Consider the following 24151-nt stretch of genomic DNA (forward strand, 5'->3'; position numbering starts at 1 on the left):
TGTTCATTTGTAAACATTCAGTTTGTGCTGTGTGTAAACAACTACATACAGTGCTGGATTTCATTCTCTGATCCAGCAAAGGACTGCTTGATTTTCAGAATCTAAAATAGGACCTCGGATGAGATGGGTTACGATTTCATGTGACTTTGTCGTTGTTGACTTTATGCTGTATTTAATTGCCTTTCTCTAAAGTTGTAAAGTTAGAATTACTGCTTGTTTTTGTTTTGACAGTTTTTGCGTTAATTGACTTATCTTCATGGACTTCCCTCTCTGTTGCTCACTCTGAACCCAGGAGAAATTTGAATCACTGCTCAAAACTTTTGGATGAGATTTGTTATTCTTTCACATTGGGGAATTATAAGCAAAATGGTGAATCACTCTTTGTGGTGTGGATATGGATTCATTGCTTAACATTTTAAAACATTTTAAACTCTTTTTGCTTCTTAGGCTAAAACAATTTGACTTTGAGACAGCTTCAAGCTCTTGTGTATTGATGTTGGGAAAGGCATTTAATGTCTCTTAAGACTCCAAATTATCATCTGTAGAGTTAGCATAACAATAAGTTTCAGTCTCCCTGTCTGTAAAATGTGAAGCTCCTATGAGTGTTATGGAAATTAACTGAGCTAATGCATAGGAAATGCTTAGGAATATCAGGCATATCTTAAGCAAGATGCACCTGGTAGAACTTCTGTTAAAACTAATGGATCTTGCTCTGGAAAATACTGGACCCATTCTTTTAGAAAGTTTTCAAATTTGTGATATTGAGTGTACTTGGGTTGGCTATAGTAGAATTTCTTTTATGTAACAGTGTAATTGATACTGCCATTTACTGGTGACCAGTTCTGCTTCCTCAGGTGTTGAAGTATGACATCAGAGAAGCACACCAAGGCAATCATATTAAGCAGGTTTTATTTAAAGGTAATGATACAGACTTCTCCCGGGAGGAAGAAGGGGGCCTTGTCTGATGTTCTAAAGTCCCCAGAAGTGAGTGCACCCTACATCTTTTATAGGCTAAGGTCTCTTTTGTTCTTCAGTTCTCTTCCCCCTTATTTCTCCTTCTTGCCTATGTGACTAGGCCTTGTTTTGTAGGTGAGATGCATAAAGTGAGAAGCAAATGGGCAGGGGGAGGGTCAAAGTGATTCAGCCAGATAAGGGCCCAGGTGGCATTAATTAGCAGCTCCTTGCTTGCAGTCCTTGATAAGGGCAGGTAAATTTGATAATCAGTGTGCTCTGGAGATCCTTGACATTCCATTCTCCCAGGGGCATTCTCCAACTTCCAGAGGCAGATGGCTCTCATGGCCTCCATTTCCTTGATTTGACCTGATACCCTATTTCTACACTACCTGCCTGTCCCCAATTCTGGCTTCATAATCATGGATTATTAGTTGAGAAATCAGGATTCCTTCCTGGTCACACTGTTTCTTTTCTCATGGCTGCATGACTTTGGGTCAATCATTTTACTTCTTTGAGTGTTGTTTTTTTTTTCCATGGGGAAGAATAATACTGCACTTCTGCTTGATCTCTTTCCTCGCCAGCATTACTAGGAGCATCATTATAGTGGCTGAGGTAAGTACAAATTACAAAGTCATTTCTACTATGCATGCACCATACACAGGTGTCTTCATATTATTTCAACTTTATCAGTTCCTATATTGGTTAGGGCAGAATGTCAGAGGAACTCAGTACCCCACTGTTGTCGGTATATTGTTCTCAGGAACAACCAAATTGTTACATCAGAGCTGTGACCTTGAGGCAGCCTTTTTAAGGCCACCCTTGTCCCAGTGCTTCTGGATCTGTGCCTGATTCCAGTGGAAATTGCAGGGAAAATGTGAATCAGTGGGCTGTTTTACTTAGTTGCTAAATTTAGTTCACTGTTTCATAAATCAGGACAAATTTGTCCGGAATAATTCTGGTTGCCATCAGCAACCAGGGTCATCAAATTGAAGGACAGCAGATAGGCAAGACAAATGGAAATAACTTCCCAAAGTAATTCCTCCTGTAAGAATCCCAAGGCTAGTTGCAGTGCTCAAGAAAGCTAAAAAGGAACTGTAGCTTGGAACTTGGGATTTCCTGATTGTAATTCAAAACGAATGTGGATATAGATGTGAGGATGTGGTCCAAGGTTTTGCCTTCCTGGGTGGAAGAAAACCGGCATCAGTATTGAATTACTGGTTAGGATATTTTCAATGTATATAGTTCCACTGTTCCAGTCAATAGAGCAGAGATGAATTCTCCAAAACAGCTCATTCTCGATTCTGGTTACGCAGATCAGATTGCTAGCCATTGCTTTGTATCAATGTTTGTCAAAATACTTAGAATTAATCAATATTACTTTAGTTTGGGCTAGACAGCCCTGCTTTTCTTCTTGGAAGAAGAGGTGATAATAGTGAAAGGATTTGAATTTTTCATCATGTGAAAAGGAAACCTAAATGACACCACTGGGATCTTTCAGTGAACCATAGGAAGTTGCAACATTTAATTTTCCATTTTCATGGGATTTTTATTAAAGAGTTATGTGATGAATTTTGGGAAACTTGCAAAACAAACACAAGCTTTTAAATTACTTTTAGTGTATCTGTTATTAATCCTTGTGACAATGGTATTGAACAACAGCCAACAAGGCAGACACATACAGACACACATTCTAAATTGTAACACTCGCTTTTTGCATTCCCACACTCTGTCACATTCGCACCACCTACAGATATGCCCACGTACACCTTCAGCTTCTGGTTTGTACTTCATCTCTGTCCTTGTTTTTTGTCAACTGCAGCTACTAACATCTGCGAATTCAACAGCCATGGGGATAATGCTTTCACTTGATTTTACTCAGATTTCTTTCTTTAGGTTTGCTCTTGCTCTCTCTCCAGCTTCTCTGAACGTTCTCCCATGCCCTTCCCTCCTATCTTTACCTTTCTGTCCAGACCAATCCTCATGGCCAGTCTCTTGAGCTACTACTCTCTTGAGCATTTGGCCATTTGCACTGCAGTCAAGATTGGCTACCACCCTTTTTGATAGCTTTGTGTCTTATCAAGTGTTTTAGTCAGCATTTTTACCTCTGTGATGAAAAAAACCTGACAAGAACAATTTTAGTGGAGGAAGCATGTATTTGGTACTCACGGTTTCAGAGGTCTCAGTCCATAGATGACCATATCCATTGCTCTAGGCCTGCGGTGAGCAGAACATCATGGCAGAAGTGTGTGGAGGAGGAAGGTAGCTCGGAACATGGCACTAGAGAAGCAGAGAGAGATGTGGACAGAATATAAACCCCAAAGCATATACCCAGTAACCAGCCTCCTCTAGTCACACCCTACCTGCCTACAGTTATGGTCCAGTTAATCCATTCAAATGAATTAATGCACTGATTAGGTTAAGACTCTCACAACCCAGTCATTTTACCTCTAAACTTTCTTGCATGGCCTCATACATGAGCTTTTGGGGGACACCTCATATCTAAACCATAGCATCAAGTTTTACAGTGTTCCACTTGTTCACTGAGCACTGCAGAGATGACACGCAGCCATGCTCCTGCCTCTTCCACATCTCACTACTGTGAGATCATAACTGTGGTTTTAGAATTGTTTAGCAGTTTTCTGCTGCTTCCTCTGCTGCTTAGTATGCTTACTCAGAGTGGATGTGCAGAATCATCATAGTCCTCAACTCTGCAACCTGTCATCCTCTGCATGACTTCATCTCTCACACCACTAAGGAAGGCTTTAATAAGGAATAATATTTAGGGTGGTATGTTGGGAAAGGAGAAGAAAGGACACCTATCTGAGATACTAAGTAGGTGAAATGAAGTGTTGGCATTTTTTTTAGGCATAAGAAGGAAAACCTAAAGAAATGGCCTCAGTATTGACTCAGAGTCTGCGTGGTTGATAGATTGTGATTCTATGAACATAAATAAGAAGTACAGGGCAGGATGTGGAAGGAGGAGGAAGGATATCATTTTTCCTTTGCCTCTTCTGTTCTGTTTGTCCTTAATGAAAGTCTCATTATTTGTGCTTAATTGCCTTAAATAAAACAGAAAAAAAATTATTGCTTGAAATGAATGAACTTTCAAAATAACAGGGCACATACCAGAAAGACTAAAAAGAGTTCAGGTCCTGGCTTCCAGAAGACAATAATCCTCTTAATAAGCGTGGTTTAAGCTCTCTAGGGCTAGATAACTAGAATAGCATTCTGCCTTTGGGAAAAGGCACTGTGTCCCTTGCCCTTCTTCTTCTTTTTAAAAATAGCTATGAAAGGGAGATGCTGCTGTTAATGAGAACATTTTCTAGATTTTATGTCTTTGCCCAGTGACTGTCTCCTCAGAGTTTCGCTTTTTAGCTAGCCAGGTCGACAGTTGGTGATGAAGAGACACACGGCATTGGGGTAATGTGAGTATTTCAGTACTTGTGCTGAGTATCTTTGTGGCCCTTATATACCATTTCAACAGAACTGTTTCCCCTTCCATGGAAATACTGTGTGACTGAGACTTCCTGGAAGCCATTGTTAGCTTCAAAGGTGGCCCCACATCTTGACTGACACGTTAATAGAACCTGGGATCCTGACTGTTCCCGTCCTCACATGTTAGAAAGTGTTTTCTTCAATGTTCTAGTGTCTTCGTAACAACCTTTCCCACATCACAGATGTTGCCAAACCATAAGAAACTGATCTTGAATTTCCAATGTGTCTTCACTTTCAAACTCTTCATATACTGGTTTCCTCTGCTGGTCTATATCTTCAAAAACTTCATTTATCATTCTTTACAGAATTATACAAGTAGTCTGTTTGTTAGGGATCTGTTTTGTGTGGACTTGATTTGACACTTGATTGGCATTTTTGAAGAAAATTTTCTACCATAATGTATGTATGTGTGTGTGTGTGTGTGTGTATATATTGTGGCGGGCGAGACCTGGGGCCCAGGGTTACGCCACGTGCATCTAAAGATGGTGACTGGCAGAGAGCAAACGGCATCCTGATTATACCTGGAGAAAGGCAGGAAGTGTTTACAATTGGCTGTATGATAATCAGTTCAGCCGCCTAGCGCGTGGACAGATATACTTTACATGTATGCTCGAGCGAGTGATCACTTGACCTTTAACAGGATTGGATGGACATATCTGGTTACAATTGCTTATGCATGAGACTGCTTATATATTGAGGGTGTTATCTGAATAAACGGGAAGCTGCTTCATGAACTTCTGAAGAGTACGTGTCTTTTGTCCTGCTGGTCGGGCTGTAAGAGCAAGAAGCGGCACCGAGCTGCAAGAAGCGACCCGGGCTGGAAGCAGGGGTAATCGGTATATATAAAATATCTGCTGGATGGGGTGGCACATGCTTGTAATTCCAGTGACTTGGAGGCTGAGATAGGAGGATCACAAATTGGAGGTCAGCTTCAACAACTTAGTGAGGATCTGTCTAAACTAAAAAATTAAAAGGACTGGGGGTCATAACTCAGTGGTAAACTTTTCCTCAGTTCAATCCCAAGTATCAAACCAACAGAATTAAATAAATTAAATATCAAAATGACATTTTGCAGACATTAAGTTGTACCTTTTGGTAAACTAAATTACCACCTGTGCTATACCTATGTTGAAATAATATTTCTTTCCTTTTCTTTGAGAAACAACTTGTATTATTTTTTAAATGATGAATTTGAGAGAAGTTTGAAGAGTTGCTTTGGGGCCTAAGATATGGTTTATTTTATTTGGGAGCATGTATTTATTAAAATAAGGTACTGTCACAAATGTGTTCACTTTGTGTTTCCACATGACGAATGTAAATCTTAGAACTGCACTTTTTTGTGTGTGGTACTGGGGATTGAACCCCAGGACCTTCTGCATGCAAGATCCCCACACCTTTTTAGTGTTTATTTTGAAATAGGGTCCCTCTGAGTTGCCCAAGCTGGCCTCTTGTGATCTTCCTGCTTCGGCCTCCTGAGTTGCTGGGAACACAGGTGAGCACAATCACATCTGGTAGTTTGAATTCTTTATATCAGACCAAAGGGCGTTCAGCAAATTTGAGTTTACTACGCCCTTTGCCGAACATAATCTAAAAGGTAAACTTGTGTCTTCAAATCAGTATTAATACCAAAGTGGAGCTGGGGATGTTGCTCAGGGACAGAGTGCTTGCCTGGAATGTGTGAGGCTCTGGGTTCTGGGCTCAATCCCCAGCACCACACACACTACACACACACACGTGTACTGCACACACACATGCATGAATGTGCACACACACACAATAATATGTGTGCACAAACACAATCCCCAGCACCACACACACACACACACAGAGCCAGTGCACATTTTTTGATTACCTACTTTTTGAGTTCGTTTTGCTTCCTAGTCCTCTTCATTTACACAGTAAAAAATTAGCTTTAATATTTAAACACAAGCATTGGGTACTAAATAAGACAGAATCCTGTCATAGCAGTGTAGAAACAGGACTGATTTACCTTGTTTGGCTTTAGTTGGGGAAAAGGGCAGGCAGAGGCATGATCTAGGATTAGAAATCATGCTTGACAAGGGCTGAGTTAGTACTGATGAGGGATTAGGCAATTCCGAGAACTGCCTAATCAACTCTGTGAAGCTGACATCAGTGATACACCTTGCAAACAAGTAGAGGTCCCAGATAGAGGGGACTGGATAGGGTCCTCCAGGAAAGAGCAGTGCCATTTGTAAAGACTCAGAGGTGTTTAAATGTTCCATGAGGGATTCTACTAGCTGTCCAGTCCATTTTCTAAGGTTATAGGTGGTAAAGGCTTCTGTGGGGGGGAGGGGATGGTCTAAAATATTCTCAGTATGAACTGCAAGCATTAAATCTACAAACTGTCTGTTTACCTTTCTGTACAGATAACTATTTGGTTCACAGTAAGCATTTTACTCAAGGTATTTATTTACTGCCTGTGGTCCAGTAGACCCCAGAAGAAGAAAGAAAAATGGAAAGGAAACAAAGGATATCTTCAAAAGAAATTTCCAAGGGAAGTGTTTGACTGGATGCTCAGTGAGAAATGAAAAGATGCTGTTGGGTACAGGGGAGGGAGCAGCTCTGAAGTCTTACTCACAGCCCTGGATGAATCCACCTACAGAGAGGATTCCTTGACTTCAGATTCTTTCCACTTTATGACACAGACCCAGACCACAAGTTTACCTCACTAACCACTGGGACTTTGCCAGACCCAGAAAACCTCCCTAACAAAAACCCCATTCATCATTTCTTCACTCTGTGATTGAAATGTGATGTGGTATCAGCCATTACTGGCTAAATATAGGGACAAAACCCCAAATTGCTCTAGGGTGGTAGCTTTGTGGTATCCAAGTCTTTTTTAACAGACCCCACAAATAGGACACCCATCTCGTCCTGCCCATACTATTATGACTCCATGGATTTGGGAAACCCCAGCATGACAACCAGCTCTTGTCTCCCAGTTTCTGACGTGCTTCTCCTCACATATCTCAAGTGCTTTTGTGAGTTATTCCCCAAATGCTACATTTCTGCACTGAAAAAATTTAGAAGAGGTGGAGGATGGGACCTAAGCTAAGAATTTGTGATCCCTCTCTGGGGTCAGAACAGGCCACCCAGTTCTACTTCTGGTGTGGAGGAAAGGAGAAGAAGGAGAGACGAGGCTATTTTTAATAATTCAGCCTCCGGACATGGCTGCCCATCTTGTGATGCCCATGTTTCAGAAGACTACTTGGAAATTTTTAATTAATTTCAGGATATGATTCACTCATTTGGAAGCTTCCTTAGTCATTTTGGATGAATGTGCTGGTAGAGTCCTGAGGAGATAAGATAAAAAGAGCATAGGATCATGGGATGTCACTATAGAGTTCCTGACATCTGTGGGGTGGGGGGCACGGTAGGGGCTCTGGTGAAGACTTCTACCATACCAAAACAAGTCTCTTCTTGTCCCCTGTGGCTCTCATGCACTTCAAGACCTCAGGGTCAAGTAAGCAGGGGAGAATTGAGGGATGAAGTGGGTGAGGGTCCAATACAGCTTGAGCCACGCATGGAGGGAGGTTCATTCTTTCATGAATATTCCCAATCATCATAGAAAGTATTTTTTTGTGGCATCAGTATATATAAAAATGCTATCTAAATTGTTTCATTTATATACAAATTAATCTCATTAGTTTTCTTGTGGTCAAGAATAGAAATTCTTCTTTTTGATCTTTGACATTCTCATAAGTCCATAAATGTTATTCTGGGAAGAAAAACCAATGCCTTTTCACCTTCCTTCTGATCTGGGCTCACGTGTTCTGTTACTTTTTATCCTAACCCTGCAGTTATCAAGTAGGAGCCAAGGGCAGGGTGTAATCATGGAGTCCGTTTTTATCTTTCCATCCCCAACTCTGACTCACTTCAGTGACACTCAATCTAATCACAAGGGGGACCTACCTGTGTTGTAGAAAGCAGTACAGATTCAACTTGTATGCCCTTACCACTTTCAAATCAATAATGAGAGAATATATAGCTTTTAAACTTAATGAATAATCTTTCTCTTCCAAGACGTCTCAGAATATAGTCCAGTTCAGTTGCTTCACTCAATATTGGTCAGGGACGTACCCAACTGCATGCTAATCTAAATGTTATATTAGGCACAAAAAATTATTCTGAGGAAATAACATTTTAGTGATTCCAAATTTTAAAGGGTGTGTTTATTTAAAACCAAAGAAAGAGCTCCTTTAAAGATGACTTTTAAATTCTATGGTTATCATCAAATGAGACTTATCTGTTGAAATAAAGATTATTTCCATATGTTCCATATGGGATTGTGTATTTGTTCCCTGTTAAGTTTACCTTGAATAAAGTCACATTGAAAATCTAGCACATGCATTTTGGTAAGAAAAACTTTCCCAGTGTTAATTCATGTGTTGAGAGGTCAGAGGACAGTTTTAAGAACCTGTTGAAAATCTAGACCATTACTTTTATTTCTAATATTAGTCGATGTGTGAATCATAACAGGTCTATTTCAGATTAGTTACCTGTGAAAGTATGGGTGGTGAACTTTGCTTTTAATTTCCAGTAAGCTGCATCATTTTTGTCTTTAAGTGTTCTTCCACTTTCTTGAACATTCTTTCCACTCATTCTCCGCCCAACACTCGTCCTACAAAACAAAACCTACACAAATTAGAATCATTTTGGAATTGTTTAGATCTGAATTTGATTTATTCTTTGTTAAATATTGAGTTCCTATAATTCAGCAAGATCTTTAATTTATATTGAAGAGCCAGGTAAATGGACAGCATTGACCTTTAATTGAAGATCTTATATTAAAGCAGAAGACCTTATATTAAAGGTCCTACTGACCTATAAGGAGCAGTGATGGGAAGTGGAAGATATTTTTATGGAGGTAAATTCAGATAACTGTAGAATATGCATGGGAAGAATTTGTTCCACATGGTGGCATTTATAGGGTGAATTTAACTGGGCCTGTGCAGATGAGTAGAAGTTTGCATGGTTTTCAAGGTAGACTAAGTGACATGGATTATGATTTAGGGATTGCAAACTTATTTACTCACTTAAATACTCACATGTGCAAATAACTTTCCTACTGTAGAAATCAAATCTTCTTAGCAAGTTCCCTTCCTACTTGTTTTATGGGGGCTGCCTTAATATGGCAGCACCAATACAGTCTGGGGAAAGAGGCTGTATCAGTTTAGTGCTCCACAAATATTTGGAGTTGGATTGTTAGGAAAAAAAATGTTTTTTTCAAAGCTAGTTTTGAAGAGCAATAGAAGAAACTTTGCTTCCTTAATTCTATCCTGGGAGGCTCTGAGGGCCAGGAAAGCTTTTAAAAGAGAAGAGGTGACATAATGGGACAAAACCCCCACAAAAATAGCCATATGCAAATTTAGTTAGCATGCCTGACAGGCCTGGGAAGGGGCAGTTTCTACTCTCACTTTCCTTGGTGGCTCCAGGTGTGGGGTGTCAGCCCCTCAACTTTAAGTCTCCCAGCATGAGGAAGATGCTCTCAGTTTTAGAGGGAACCCCACCCTTCATCTGTTTCACTAGGAAAGGTGGGCTAAGAGCTGAGCTGTGGAGAGGGATTTTAGCTTGCTAATTAATGACATCTCACCCTGTTTTTATTTTGTCTGTTGTGAATGGCTCAATCTTTTGGGAAAAGTGTTTAGTCTTTGGGATTTCCTCTTTCTTCTCATGCTCTTTGCCAAGATAATGTCTCAACATTTGAGAAGGTTTATGTGATTTTTTTGGTAGCAGAAGGAAAACATCATGGAGTCTTGTGGACACTGGTCTGGTGTGATCCTGGGACTGGCATTCCGTGAAGTGCCATTGGCCCCACTTGACATCTGCAGAAGAAGAGTTTGGATTCATGATCTCCCTAGTCCTAACCATTGGTGAGATTATCCCCATACAGTGTAAGCTCCTTGCATGACCTCAGACCTTTATACAAACATGATCTTATCACTTATGAGATTTCTCCTATACAAGCCAGAGTTCCAGCTGAGTGCAGGCTGTGAAATCCAAGAGGAAAACTTCAAGTTGGGAAGCAGAAGGAACAACTGGGCTTCTGGAGGCCAGTAGCTTCCCTTAGCAGTCACCCTGGGAAGCAGAAACGTCATGCTGTGATCCTTAGGTTCCCTCATAGATACCCAGTTCATTCTTTTGTCCCTAGTTTTTTTATCCAGGGAGAGAATTTTCAGTGTCACAACTTAGGAGATGCCATTTGAGAGATAATGAAGTTCTAAAATAGACCAAAGACAATGGAGAATACAAGTAGATGCACAGGAAGATCAGGATAAAACATTTAATTTAAATTTGGGAGACGAATAACTCAAGATGAACTTAAGATTTGTTGCTTGGGTTATGGGATAGTCACTAATGCCATCAATCAAATAAAGTAAGCTTTTTGGAAAATTTAGTGAGGCCAGTTTTGGTAATGAAGAATGAACTTCATTCTTTAAGTGGATCATGTTAAAATAAATTTCCCTGTACCCAACAGATATTCTCATCTCTCTTTATCTGCCCAGTGAAATGTTACCTTTGAAGTCCTGGAAATATAAGAATTCAAGAATTCAATCACTTCATATTATTAATTTTGTCAAGTTGTTGAGAATATTTAAAAGTGTAGATGTTTTAATTTAAGACCCAAGTAAGGTATGGAGGGTGTTATCAAGAAAGTAAAAGTCTACTATTCTTTATGATCTATGTTAATGAACAGAGGAGACTCACAAATATTAAATATGCCAATAATTTAAAAATTCAATTTTATTTAGAAATATTAGTATTTTTCCCCCATAGGTTTTCTCAGTTTTTTCAAATGAAGGGTTAAAAGTAATTGCTATTGTACAATGAAAAATAAACCAGAAGGGAAAAATGTGTAGTCAGCATCAATAAGAGCAACAATTTTGGAGTCACTTGTTTACAAGGAGCACATTTAATCTGTTAGATTGTGGGGAACTGCAAATGGCTAGACACTTTGTGTAGGCACTTGTCAGGCAACTGGGAAATCAATCACTTTCCTTCTGTCAACATTTCTGTTTTCCATTTAGTGGTTTATGTGTTTAACCACATGTGTCAGAGACTTGTATCCTCTCAAAAAGCCATTTTTTAGCCTGTTTGTATTGTCAAACATAGCTATGTCATGGTATTGACCTTCTTGGTTAGCACCACCCTAATACTAAAACTCTATAAAACCAGCAGACATGCCAGGCATGGTAGCCCTCACCTGAAATCCTAGCCACTTGTGAAGCCAACGCAGGAGAATTATAGTTTGAGGCCAGGCTGACAATTTAGCAGGACCCTGTCTTAAAATAAAATAAAAAGGGATGGAGATGTAGCTCAGTGGTAAAGCACCCCTAGGTTCAATCCTTGGTACAAAAACAAAACAAAACAAAAACCCAACAGACAACACAAATGACTGCCTCATTAGGGATAATGGTGTAAACAGAAAGGGCCTTGGGTTCCAGCTCATTATTCTTTGATTTATTGTGACCTTGAGCAAATGTCATAGTTCTCTGGTCCTCAGGTGTTACGTCTATGAAGTGACAGTTTCACTAGGAGTAGTTCCAGAACAATCCATTGTGTATTCCCCAAATAACGTTAGGCCCATGTGACATACACTTTCTATTTCCACTTTTGGTATGGATGCAATCTTAACTTTTTGTCTGAAAGTTTTATAGTTTGTTGTTGTTGCTGAGTTATTGTTGTTTTTATCAATAAAGGTTGAATAAAAGGAATTAACCTTAGATAAAATGCTATGGATTTTATATACATTATCTTACACTTGTAGTTCCCACCAAGAGAGATCTGTTCTGCAGGTTGAAGAGAATGGATAAAAAAAGAGAGCATTTCAGAAAAGACTGAAGTCATGGTCTGGATTGCCTCAATGTTTGTGTGTTTTGCTTTGTTTTGTATTGCCTCACATTATGTATGATACAGTCTGATCCTAACTTTACAAGCAGATTCAAAGCCTGACCCTGCCCTTTCATAGCTGTTGACCTTGACTGTCATTGAGGGAATATACCACTCTTCAGATCACCTTCTCACTGAGAACCCAAGTTGCTATGAGAAATACCTTTGGATTTGACATGGTTTTCAAAATAATGAGCACAGAGCATGTTAAATGGGCTTTTGACCTAATAATGGTTATTTTAATGAAACATCCACATTCCCATTTTAAAGTCCAACCAAGTCTGTGGTTACTGCTTATTTGTTCATTTTAAACAAGTGTTACTTTGTCTGAACAAAACTACAGGCCCAGTGGGAACCACGATTCTATTTTATGGAGCAGAGGGTTGCTTGCTCTTAGCAAAGTGGAGAAAAAAAGGTTTTGGTGTTAATCCTAAATACCTCTGAGAGGCTACAGATGATTTGAGGATGGATTAGATGTCTATGGGTGTCTAGGGAATTCTTACACTTGGCTAATTTTAGAAAGAACTTTTATTTCGAGCCATCTGTGTGCCTGCGATGAGGCAGGACACACCACAATTACACATTTTTAGAAGGGAGGATCCTTTGATGACAGATGTAATTTCTACCTCTCATTTTCCCCCAGTTAAAAGATTAACATTTAAAAATCCTTTGAAAATTGTTTGATCCTTTTTGCACATGAAGAATTTTTCTTACTCTTGGGGAGATTTATGTAGGTTGTGTTTTTAGTCAAAGAATACAACGGGGAATGAAGTCTTTTTCCTTATCCAAAATAGAAAGGGTGGGGAGTTTCCTCCTTTGATGTGGATGAGGATGGGGAACATCCACATCATCTCCCTGGACACTTAAAGGCTTCATAGTTTCTCCTTGTTAGGACTTCACCAGACTTTTCCAACCTTCTTGTCTTTCCCATAAAATACATAAGATGGATGGCATTTCTCAGGCCAGATGTGTTTTTGAATAAGCTTTGAAGAAGCAGAACTGTAAATTATTTTTATAATCAGGTTTTCGAGATTTTTGAAAATCAGTTGTGTCCTAAGGGAAAAATATGGATATCATTACTAGCTGCGTGATTTTGACTTTATGTGGATGCAGACAAGTTCCATGATCCTCTGTTATGGAATTCTGATTATGTATACATATTAACCAAAACTTGGAGTATGATGTTCATTAACCAATATATCATTTTAATAAAACTTTAGTATTTGTGTATGTACAGTATGTGTAATAATTTCTACAAGTGATTTTTTTCCCTTATTAGTAGTAGGAATAGAAATTAATTCTCCCTGAGCATTACTCTTTGCAAAGCACTCTGTTAAAAACATCACCTTCATAGATTCATTTGTTTCTGATAAGAATCCTAAGGTGGGCATTATTATTAATCTCTTTTTTTATGCATGCAGAAACTGAAATTACCTGGTACACATTAACCCAATTAAGACAAAGAAAATTTAGGACTTAGATCTAGATTCATCTCAAAACAAGTTAAAAGTTTTAACCATGTTTAGCCTGGTCAGCTGAATGCCTTATGTCTGGAGTCTCAGAAAGCCTTAGCAATTCAGAGCATTTCTGTACTCCATGAATTGTAATTTTGTTAGAATGAGTGGCTGGTTATTCTCCTGCCCCAGCCCTATTATTGACTCTCGTTGGTATTTCAGCTTTTCTGCATTTCATATTGTAAGTTATTTCATGTTCTAAAATAGAAGTGATTTAAAATAAAATTGCCATGAAAATATTTTGATCAAAATAATGGAATGCAAAGAAGTAATATCCAGGCCTGGCATGAAAACAATGCTAGCAGGTGTATCATAGTGTCTCTCCACTGGATTGATCACTTTAGAGAGAGTACCTTGTTCTCTAAGGCCTCAAAAGGGGAACACAGTTAAATGGGATGGTTGTTCACTTTTAGAAATTACTCATTTTCTTTATAAAGTTTGAAAACCCTTCCTTTATCTTTTGTGTTTTGTTTTTTGCAAACTTACTCTTTTCCTTCCATTTATATTCAATTACATGTTTTGTAAAGATACACAACTCAATGTAGGAAGCCCTTCTACTATATTACTTACTTTAGGTCAGTGGTAGTATGAAGCTATAATTTTTGCATCTTAGTTATATACCAAAGTAGGAAAAATATATGACAAGAAAGTATTAAGTACTTATATTTAAATATATAGTGATGTGTCTTTATTTTTAATCTTCCCTGTGTCTAACTACTTTACATGCTTAACTTACAGTAATAAAAAATGGTATAGTCATTATAGATTGAACTATTTGTATCATATGATTTTACAATTTCTATAGCTCTGTGAAAAGATGGGAATATTTATGCTTTACCTATTTGCAGATGGAGAAACTGAAGAACAGAAGTGCTGGTTGTTTGCTCAGTCACCTAAGCTTCAGATATTCTAAGTGGTATGACTGTCAGTCAGCCATAGCTGTTCACACAAGCATGGTAATTTGAGCCCTGAGTTTCTTTTGAAGTAAATTATTATCTGTGTAGACAAGAAACATCAGCATGTACTTTTTTATGTAATTAAGAGGTTCTAGAGGGTTTCTGTGAATCCAGCAGATGGGAAGGCCATCATTTTTATTTCATTCTCCCTTATTTCTCTACCAGATGTTACCTTGATAAGTATTGGTTGCTGGTGATGCTGTCAGTGTTCCCCTCAAACCTACAGAGACCACCTACAGAGGGGGTTAGAAAGATTGCTCACATCTCATTCTCTCCCAGCCTCACTAACAAGATTAGATGTTGGGTGATTCTGGGGAACCATGAGATACAGACCAAATGGCTTCTTGTGACACCTGGTTCCTTTACATGGTGTAGGCTTGCTTACTTGGTGACCTCAGTGCCTACCCCTTAATGCCCATGTCTTATTCTTTAGTTCCATCAAAGTGGTGTGCATTGCCTGAATGCACCTGGCTCAGTCATGTATCTGTGAGTTTGTGCTCTTTTTGCCCATCAGGTCCTAAATCTACTTTTCCTGAACTGATTTTTGAGACTGTCCAACCACTTCCCCAATCCATTCATGCCTTTGAATTCTTATATTGTTTTCTTCTGCCTCTACTGTAAGTATAATATGGAACCTGTCTTTTATTACTCTAATAACAGTGAAGTTATTTATTGCAAGCACTATACTAATCACTTTTCATACTTAAATAAGCGATATATTACAAATTCCTGGAATGGCTATTTTTATTTTCCCTCCCATTCTTTATGGTTGAGAAAACTGGGTACTATAGGTTGACTGCCTAGGTCATACCGTTGGTGAATGACAGCCAAAACTTCAATCCAGGCCTGTTGTTTTGAAGCTAGAACTCTGGATCACTATGACAGCCTCATTGATGAATTAAGAGGAGGTTCAGTGCCATTCCTTTCTGTTCACTAATTTCTCGCCCCATACGTACATGTGGTGAGCACTTGGCTTGGAATGTAGAAGTGAGAGCTGGGGCAGTGCCACTATGTGCCTTTGAGGCACATTCATTTATTGTCCATTTATGCTTTCAAGTATTGACTCAATTCTCATAATAATCCTTTGAGACAGGTAATGTTAAGTCCCCAGATTACAAATGCATATTATTGAGACAGAGAGGTCAGGTTGACATCAAGGTCAAGTAGCCAGTAAGCAACTGAGCTAGGATTGGAGTACGGTGATCATTTGGATTCCAGAGCCCATGACCCAACCACTGAGCTATACTGCCTCCATACAAACAGTCCTCTCATTGTACTGCACCACCAGCAAAGGGCTTAAGGGGGCAGTCTGAGTATTCTTCTACCCTTTAACCGAGAACTTTAGCACATACACATTGCCATGAAGCAGAGCCATGTTATCTTCTAAAAGATGGTCCTAAGAGAAAAACAACAAAACAACCCCCCCCCCCCCCCCCAAGAATAAAACCCCCAAAACAATCAGCCAAGCTGTGCAAACTGGAGCACACACATGTAATCCCAGTGAATGGGAAGGTTAGGAGGATCACAAGTTCCAGGCCACGCTGGGCAATTTAGCAAGACCCTGTCTCAAAATAAAAAGTAAAATGGGCTGGGGACATATAATTCAGCAGTAGAGCGCCCCTGGGTTCAGTCCATAGTACCCAAGCAAAAACCTTTTGGGTATATAGTTAGAGCTAAGCAAACAGAGTATCTTTTCCTATTTAGCAAATTAGGAGAGAATAGTGAGACTTTAAATTGCAGTTACTCTTTCCAGTTCATGAACACCTAGGCCATTTGTGTAAGTACATGTTTTCCTCTCACAGGGGCTGTTGTAGCAAGCTCTCCTTGGCTGGAGTAGACAGCTTCTTTAGTATAATGCTTCTAATTACTTGCCATTGGTAGGTAGTAATGAATGATAGTTGGATTGGATAATAGTAGAATATAAAACAACAGATCTCATTTATTGAGATCCTGTGAAGTGCCAAATGATTAACACATTTTCTTGTTTAATAGTAACAAACCTGAGTTTTAAAATGAAATTTATCTAAGACGGTCAAAACCACTAAGACTAGTTTCACAGCCCTATTGAATTTCTTCCGCCTTTCAACAAATGTTTATCAGAAGGTTAACAAGTGGAAGGCCCTGCCTGAATACTGAAAATACAATGATAATTTAAAAAATAAAACAAACAAGAAACATGACTTCCATTCACAGAGCTTACAGGCTGGGGAGTTTGAGGGCTTAACAAGTTCCAGCCCATAGAGGTAATCCTATATCTCATCTATCTTCCAGTTCCAGTCCTGCTTTATTATCCTTTGAAGAAAGGGATAGAGAGGATTTAGAGTTGTTACGTGTCTGTGTTTCTGTGATATCTTGAGCCACATTAGAAACAGTTGGAAGGGCCCTTCATTTATTTGCCATGGTCCAGCAGACAAAGTTGTTAGCCATATCAAATTGTTAGATTTAATGGCATTTTTAATTTGCCTAGTCTCGAATGCCCCATCAGTTGCAATTAGTACTCTGTGGGTCCCAGGAAGGTTCTGGTAAAGCTTGAGATTTGAATGATGAAGAGGCATAAATTTCAGTCCTGTCATAATAGGGGCTTTGATCTTAAGAGAATCGTGACTAGTTTTCACAGGCTTTCTCTGAGTTGTATCTCTTCTTAAATACAAGTCCAGGGGCTGGGGTTGTGGTTCAGTGGTGGAGTGCTTGCCTGGCATGTGTGAGGCCCTGGGTTTGATTCTCAGCACCATATAAAAGTAAATAAATAAAATAAAGGTATTGTGTTCATCTTTAACTAAAAAAATTTTCAAAAGATAAATAAATAAAATAAAGGTCTTAAATAATACGTTTAAAGGATATTTCCTGTACTTATTGATAACTGACACAGTTAATATAATAACTTACATCTGTGCAACTGTACTTCCTTACAAAACCCTTCATCATTCATTATATCCTTTGAGTTTCATAATAATACTGTGAGGTGAATATTTATCACCCTCCTCCATCCATTACATGGTGAAGTAACCAGAGAGGTGAAGAAACATTCCTAAATTCATCAACAGGTAAGTGGCTAGATAATGTTGCCATCACTCAGGGCAGATTCCAGAGCCATTCTGTTTGTTGGTCTGTGTGTGTTTGCACATGTGCATGTACGTGTCAGAGAGAGGGAGAGAAGATTGAGAGAAAAGAAGAGAGAAAAGGAAGAGGGAGACTGGGGATGAGGAGGAAAGAAACTTAATCTCAGTGAATTTTCCAGATTTAAATCCAAGACGTCAGACACCTTTGATGGCATGGAAAGCTTTTGGTGTGTCTGAACTGAGGATGGGTGGACAACCATGAAAAAGAGCCAATTGCTACAGATGACTAGGCAGAGAAAATGTGGAGTGTTGCTAGGAGACCAGGTCTGCCCTGGGCTCAGGAATGAGAGCACGTCAGATGGAGGGCATTGGGCTGGAATTCATGTTTGACGAACCATTGAATCACGCATGCCACTGAGGCTGAGTCAGAATCAGCCAGAGCTGAAAGTAGTCGGCAGAGTTTTCCTACCTCTTTTTATGTTTTTCCCTTCATTTTTTTTTTTTTTTTCAGATACAAACTCCTAGCTAAAGATTCAGCAGTGAATATAAAATGCTTGGAAATATTGTGACACCCTGAGATAAATGGTACTGTAGTTTAAACCACCATTCCCAGTGAAAAACTCTCCCTAAACGGTAAGCACAGGGGAGTTTTAACTTGCTTGTCTTCAGAGTTCCTTGTAGGTAGCTGAAATTATTGATCAAATGACTCATCATTAATGAGTTAAAGTCTAGACTCTGTACGATTTGTGGGAAAAGATGGTGTGGTGTGATCTTACCTGGACTATGAAGAACTTGGCACTAATTTCTGTCCACCAAGCAGCCATGTGGCCAGGGACATGTCTTTCTTGATGGGTTTCTGTTTTCTCAGGTGAATGAGTTCAGCACTTTGGATTATAATACCTTATAAAATATTCAGCTTAATTTGGTTCTGGGACTACAGACAGGTGTCACCAACCTAGATCGGTTTATATTAATCCTGAAGTACATGGGTGCTAGCTGAGGTCACAAAAATAGACTTGTAGAGGAAGGATATGTAAATGAGTAAGCAGATATTCTCACTTTGCTGGAGCTGGGATGATGGCTGTCACATCTTTGCATGATTAGAGTAGCATGTCACTATCTTAAAGAATCTCCCAACAGACATGAAGAACTTTAGGGAATGTTCTAGCTTTTGTTGGGTGATGATCAAGCATATTGTCTGTCTTGTCAAAATTCCAGAAAATGGGGAGTGCTTGGCTCTCAAAATCTAGAATGTGCTTCTGCCAAAGCACATGAATATATCAAAGCTAAGGATACTTATCCTTAATTGCTTCAGTATGTAAGTGTGTGTGTGTGTGTGTGTGTGTGTGTGTGTGTGTGTGTATGTATTTACGTATTTCATATGTTGAAATGGCTGGAAGCCACTAATGCTGACATTGAAGGTTGAGCCCAATGTACTGAATGGATGAAATAAAATATGCTCTACTCAGATCTGATACTTGGCAGCAAGACAGTTTGTGTTACCATGAGCAGCACAAGCAGAGTTATGTTCATATTTTCCTAGAGGATTTTCCCTGAGAGGTAGCTGGTACATCTGGAGGAGAAGTGCTTTAGTTTAGGGATGTTTATACATCATACATAAGTGCAGATTCAGTCACATTGTTTTTCTAAAATGAATAGTTCTCTTACTGGATATGGATTCTAACTGCCTTAGCCTGGAATTCCCTTCAGTGTCTGACTAGCCTGTTTCCATCCTGATCACCATTTATCTATTTCAGGTGTCCTAAGTACCAACCAAATGTTTTCTGCTTCTCTCTTCCATGATATTTATCCCCATGTCTAAATTCTACCCTTTTCCCAAGGCCCTTTTGCAGTGTCATGTGTTTCAGGATGCTTTCTCTGATCCCTGCAGTCTTCAGTTCTCAGAAATCCCCAGGAGTTTATGTGTACCCAGCTTAGGTCCTACTCTTTCTATTTGCATGAATTATTTGTTCTAGTCTTCTCTTCACTCCTGGGGTATTAGGTCCTTGAGATCAGGGCCTCTGTCTCTTACCTCTGTGTTACTACAGCATCACTGTCATTAGGGGCAAATACATGAGTCGAGCAGTGGTCTCAGAGGGAGGTGCTGTTTGCCAGGTGTCCTCATTCAGGTTAAGTCCATAGCAGGACTCCACAAAATTAAATGGCAGATCTCCTCTAAACAGAGGCAAGCTTTTAAAGAGAAGTGATTGTAAACACAGCAGTTCTGTTTGTTGGATTTGATTTTCTGCATACATTTTCCTTTCTCTATTGTACTTGAAGATTTTTCCATTCTCAATTTTGTGTTTATAAACTATTAAAGGGAACCAAGAAGATGTTTGAGGAAGTGAAACAAAAGTTGTGAAACTGTTGAAAATCCAAAGAGAGACTGGTTCAGGGGTCACCATGTCCTTCAATCATGCCCACCAGAGCTGCTGGGGCAGCCAATTTCCTCACATGCACTTGCAAGCTCTCTTGATCTTTCCCCTGTGGTTGTAATGAGATGAGATTGGCTCTATAATGTAATATAGGTACAGCTTTTTCTGAGAACAACATTGTATTCTGAAAAAATAGGCCATCCCTTTCTCTTTACAGTGATGGTTTTCATGTAAGATTAAGAATGCAGAATCATAAGAGTTTTAGATTTCAATGAAGAATCATTAGAACAAATAAACTCTTAAGACTTAGAGATCCAGTTACATTTCATTAATTCAGAAACTAAAGTAGCACATGGTTGAATGATTTGTAATCATGTATCTTTTTCATAAAGACTAAGGGTAAAGTCTGAGTGTCTTGACTCATAGTTTTATGTTCTGTCTTTTGCTTTCATGGGAGTAATTATTAATCAAATGACAAGTCATTTGCTGCAGATCTCCTTCAATCGCTGATCCTTCTTCAAAAAAAGGTCACCTAACCTCAAGTGCATTCTTTGTAAGTCTTTTTTATCTTTAAAAACTTCAGGAAGAGTACATACAGCTGCAGACGTGATTCGCCAGACAGTCCTATCTGTAGCTCACTTGAGGTATGGCATTAGAACAAGAAGAGCGATCATCTTTGGTTGCATTTGGCATCTCTTCCTTCAGCATACTGTTACTGGGTGTCTGTACACCACTGGCTTTGAAGATGAGATTCAGTTTGCCATAAGACACGCTTTAGAGTTCTGGCCCTACTCTTTGCACTTGTCCTACTTTCCTGGACCACTCAGCAATTTCTAGGCATGCCATTGTCATTGTCCTTCAATCATGCCCACCAGAGCTGCTGGGGCAGCCAGTTTCCAGGCCAAATGACAGGATGTGGTCTAGCTCTTGTGGTTGACACCACCTGTGCTCAAGCATGCTTGTGGCAGCAGATTGGTCAAGAGTTGCCTGGAAACTGCAAAGAGGTAGACTGTTTGAGGTTTGCTGGGAGGAAGAGGGCTTTATCAGGGCTGTGCATTAATGGCATGACATACCATGGTAGCATTTCTTATCAAGTGGGGTGAGATGGGTGATCTCTCAGTTTTCCCTCTAGCTCCATGATGAGGCTGTTGTTAGAAGCAAACCAGAAGTTATGGGCTAGGGTTATTTTTAATCTTTTAAATTCCCATACGCCATGTATACAGAAAATTACACAGATTATAAATTACAAAGTGAACAGTTCATTTAATGAAGATTATTAAACATCACATTAGGTCCCTTCAAAATTCCAAATTAAATATATCTGTGCATTAGAGTCAAACTGATAATAAATGTTTGTACCAGTATATTCATAAGCTACTGTTTATATTATCTCTGGATACGTCCTACAATTTTGCTTCTGGTGTGTTCAAAGTGATATAATCTAGTTGAAAAGTAGTGCAGGGGAAAATGATTATGATATGACACTATTATAATGATTTAAGAATAATATTTATTTTTTCTGGAATAATATATGTTCAGTGTAGGTAATTGGCAAAATACAGAGAAACAAAGTAGAGATAATAATCTAAGGAACTGATATTCAGTATCACCACCACCCACACCTACTACTGATAACATTTGCTTTATTGCATTTTAAATGCACACACGCCACATGTACATAAATATTTAAGCAAAATTTGAATCAAATTGTATATGTTTTTCTGTAACTTTTTAATTAAAAAGTATACATCTTACTCTTATACTGTTAAATACCATAATGTAACTATTGTTTGAAGACACTGGAATCTATTTAAGAAATATCTGCTGTAGTTATTTGTAAGCAGTTTTACACTCTTATAAATATTGCTTGATGCATATTATTGTATTTAAATGTTAATATCATTTCCTCAGGGTTCATCTCTAGAAGTAGGTTTGCTGGATCAGTTAGTATGCATACTTTAGGACATTTGATACATCTTGACAAATAGTCCTTTAGAAATTTAGTACTTCTGATTCCAATAGCCACTACCAACTGTCTAGATTATACTTTAAAAAAGGGAAAACATTAAAATTCGACTGATGAAAAAATTCCTCATGTCTTAATTTCCATGTTTTATGTCTTATCCATAAGCAAATATTTTAAATGTGTTTATTGCTGATTGTTCTTTCCTTTTGTCTCTTATTGAGATATTGTTTTTCTTACTGTCACATGAGATTTCTAAGTGAGAATACACATGCCTTTTCTAATTCATCATTGTCCTTGAATTGGTTATCACTCATACTCAGACCTGATATTAGCAAATTTAACTGGAACTAATATAGAATAAATTCTAGATGCTAGAGAAATAAATTCCTTTTTTTTATGACTGTCAGATCACTCTTATTTGCAACATTTCCTTTTTGATTTCAACATGCGTGTACCTATAAAACCCATGAATAGTACAAGAAGATGGTAGTGAAATAGCCCAGAAGTGCTTTTAAAAACTGAACTGAAATAATTTGGAATAAATATAATTATCCTATTTTTATTTTTTAATAAAAATTCATAGTGGTTATTAGCCAATATTTGCCCATTGATTAATTGCATTCAGGATTAGTAGAGAAATTGATTGGATTTACATGTCCCGAGAACTGCAAGTAGGATTAATTGATTTGCCAGAAAAAAACCTTCCTGAACATTTAGGCTTAATTCAATATTTATTCCAGGTGACAGATTCCTTTTAAGGGCAGGCACTGAAAAACCCATTTTTTTTTTTTTTTTTTTTTTTTTTTGTGGTTTGTAATAAGATATTCCAACATGAATGTAAGCCATTTGAAAGATATTTATTTCATTATTTATCTTGTAAACATTTGGATGCTGTCTGAGTGCTTAAAACAAACCAGGATAGCTGATGACAATGTCATGCAGATTTGCTTAGCTCATCAGTTTCAATGAAAATATGTCATCCTGGAACATGTTGGTATTTATGGAGGAAATTAGGTACTTTGGAGTTGATGGATCTCTTGGAAGCTAGTGGAAAAATGTTTTAGAATCCAGAATTAAAGCCAAGGCTTGCTTACTAAAATTTCTCTAATAAGTTATTTTCCTTGATGTAATGTATTCTGGTTTTTCAAACCATTTGAAAAGATTTGTGCATTCTACATGTAATATGATTATGGTGATCTGGTTAGCTCAAAGATGAACATTTTTGACTTAATTAGCAGGAGTTCATGAAGTGAGGACAGTGCATAGGCATGAAAATTGGAACCCTAGCAATAGGCTGGAATTCTAAGCAAGTTTGAGGTAATGGAAATTCCCACTTCAGGCAGACGCAGACAGTGTGTTTTTATTGAAAAGAGCATTTTAGAGAAAACTGGCTATTAATATGGATTTTCAGTCATAAGTGTTTAATGTGAGAAGGGGACATGGCTACATATAGTCAATATTTCTTGTCCTACAAGCTCTTGCCTCTTTGATGTGACTTTGGCCATTCCCCCTTGAATGGGGAGCTCTTGGTTGTAACACTCGTAGGGCAATTCTGGAGGAGAAAAGGGAAGGCATGTGATTCAGAGAAGTCCCTGGATGCTGGTATAGGGGACACATTCAACATTTATAACTTCAAGAACTGACTTGATAATTCATAGGACCCAGTTACCCCAAATGCAAGAGAAGAAAGTTGAAAGAAGTACTTTCTAAATCCCTTTTGCATCTTCTATTGTACTATAACTAAGACAAGTTAAATGGGATGAGAACAATCCTTTCCTCCACCACCTTTCCTCCAACCTGCTTTACCAGAATCTGCTTTTCCTCCTATCACAATCATAAAAAATCATGAATTCTTTGTGATATCAATAAGATTTCAAAATTTTGTTATTATAACTTTAAAAACTTGTCCATACATCTCCAT

General features: G+C 38.5%; 1 protein-coding gene and 1 long non-coding RNA gene across 2 annotated transcripts in view; both read left to right on the plus strand.

Moving 5' to 3' along the window:
- P3H2 (prolyl 3-hydroxylase 2) overlaps positions 1–24151 on the plus strand; it is a 188395-nt gene that overhangs the window by 18640 nt on the left and 145604 nt on the right. The window lies entirely within an intron of this gene.
- LOC306670955 lies at positions 5325–18395 on the plus strand. Its single transcript, XR_013766545.1, has 2 exons — positions 5325–14055; positions 14723–18395. It is a non-coding gene; the product is annotated as an uncharacterized lncRNA (long non-coding RNA).

This window comes from Sciurus vulgaris (genome assembly GCF_902686455.1).
Source record: "Sciurus vulgaris genome assembly, chromosome: 10".
NCBI lineage: Eukaryota > Metazoa > Chordata > Mammalia > Rodentia > Sciuridae > Sciurus > Sciurus vulgaris.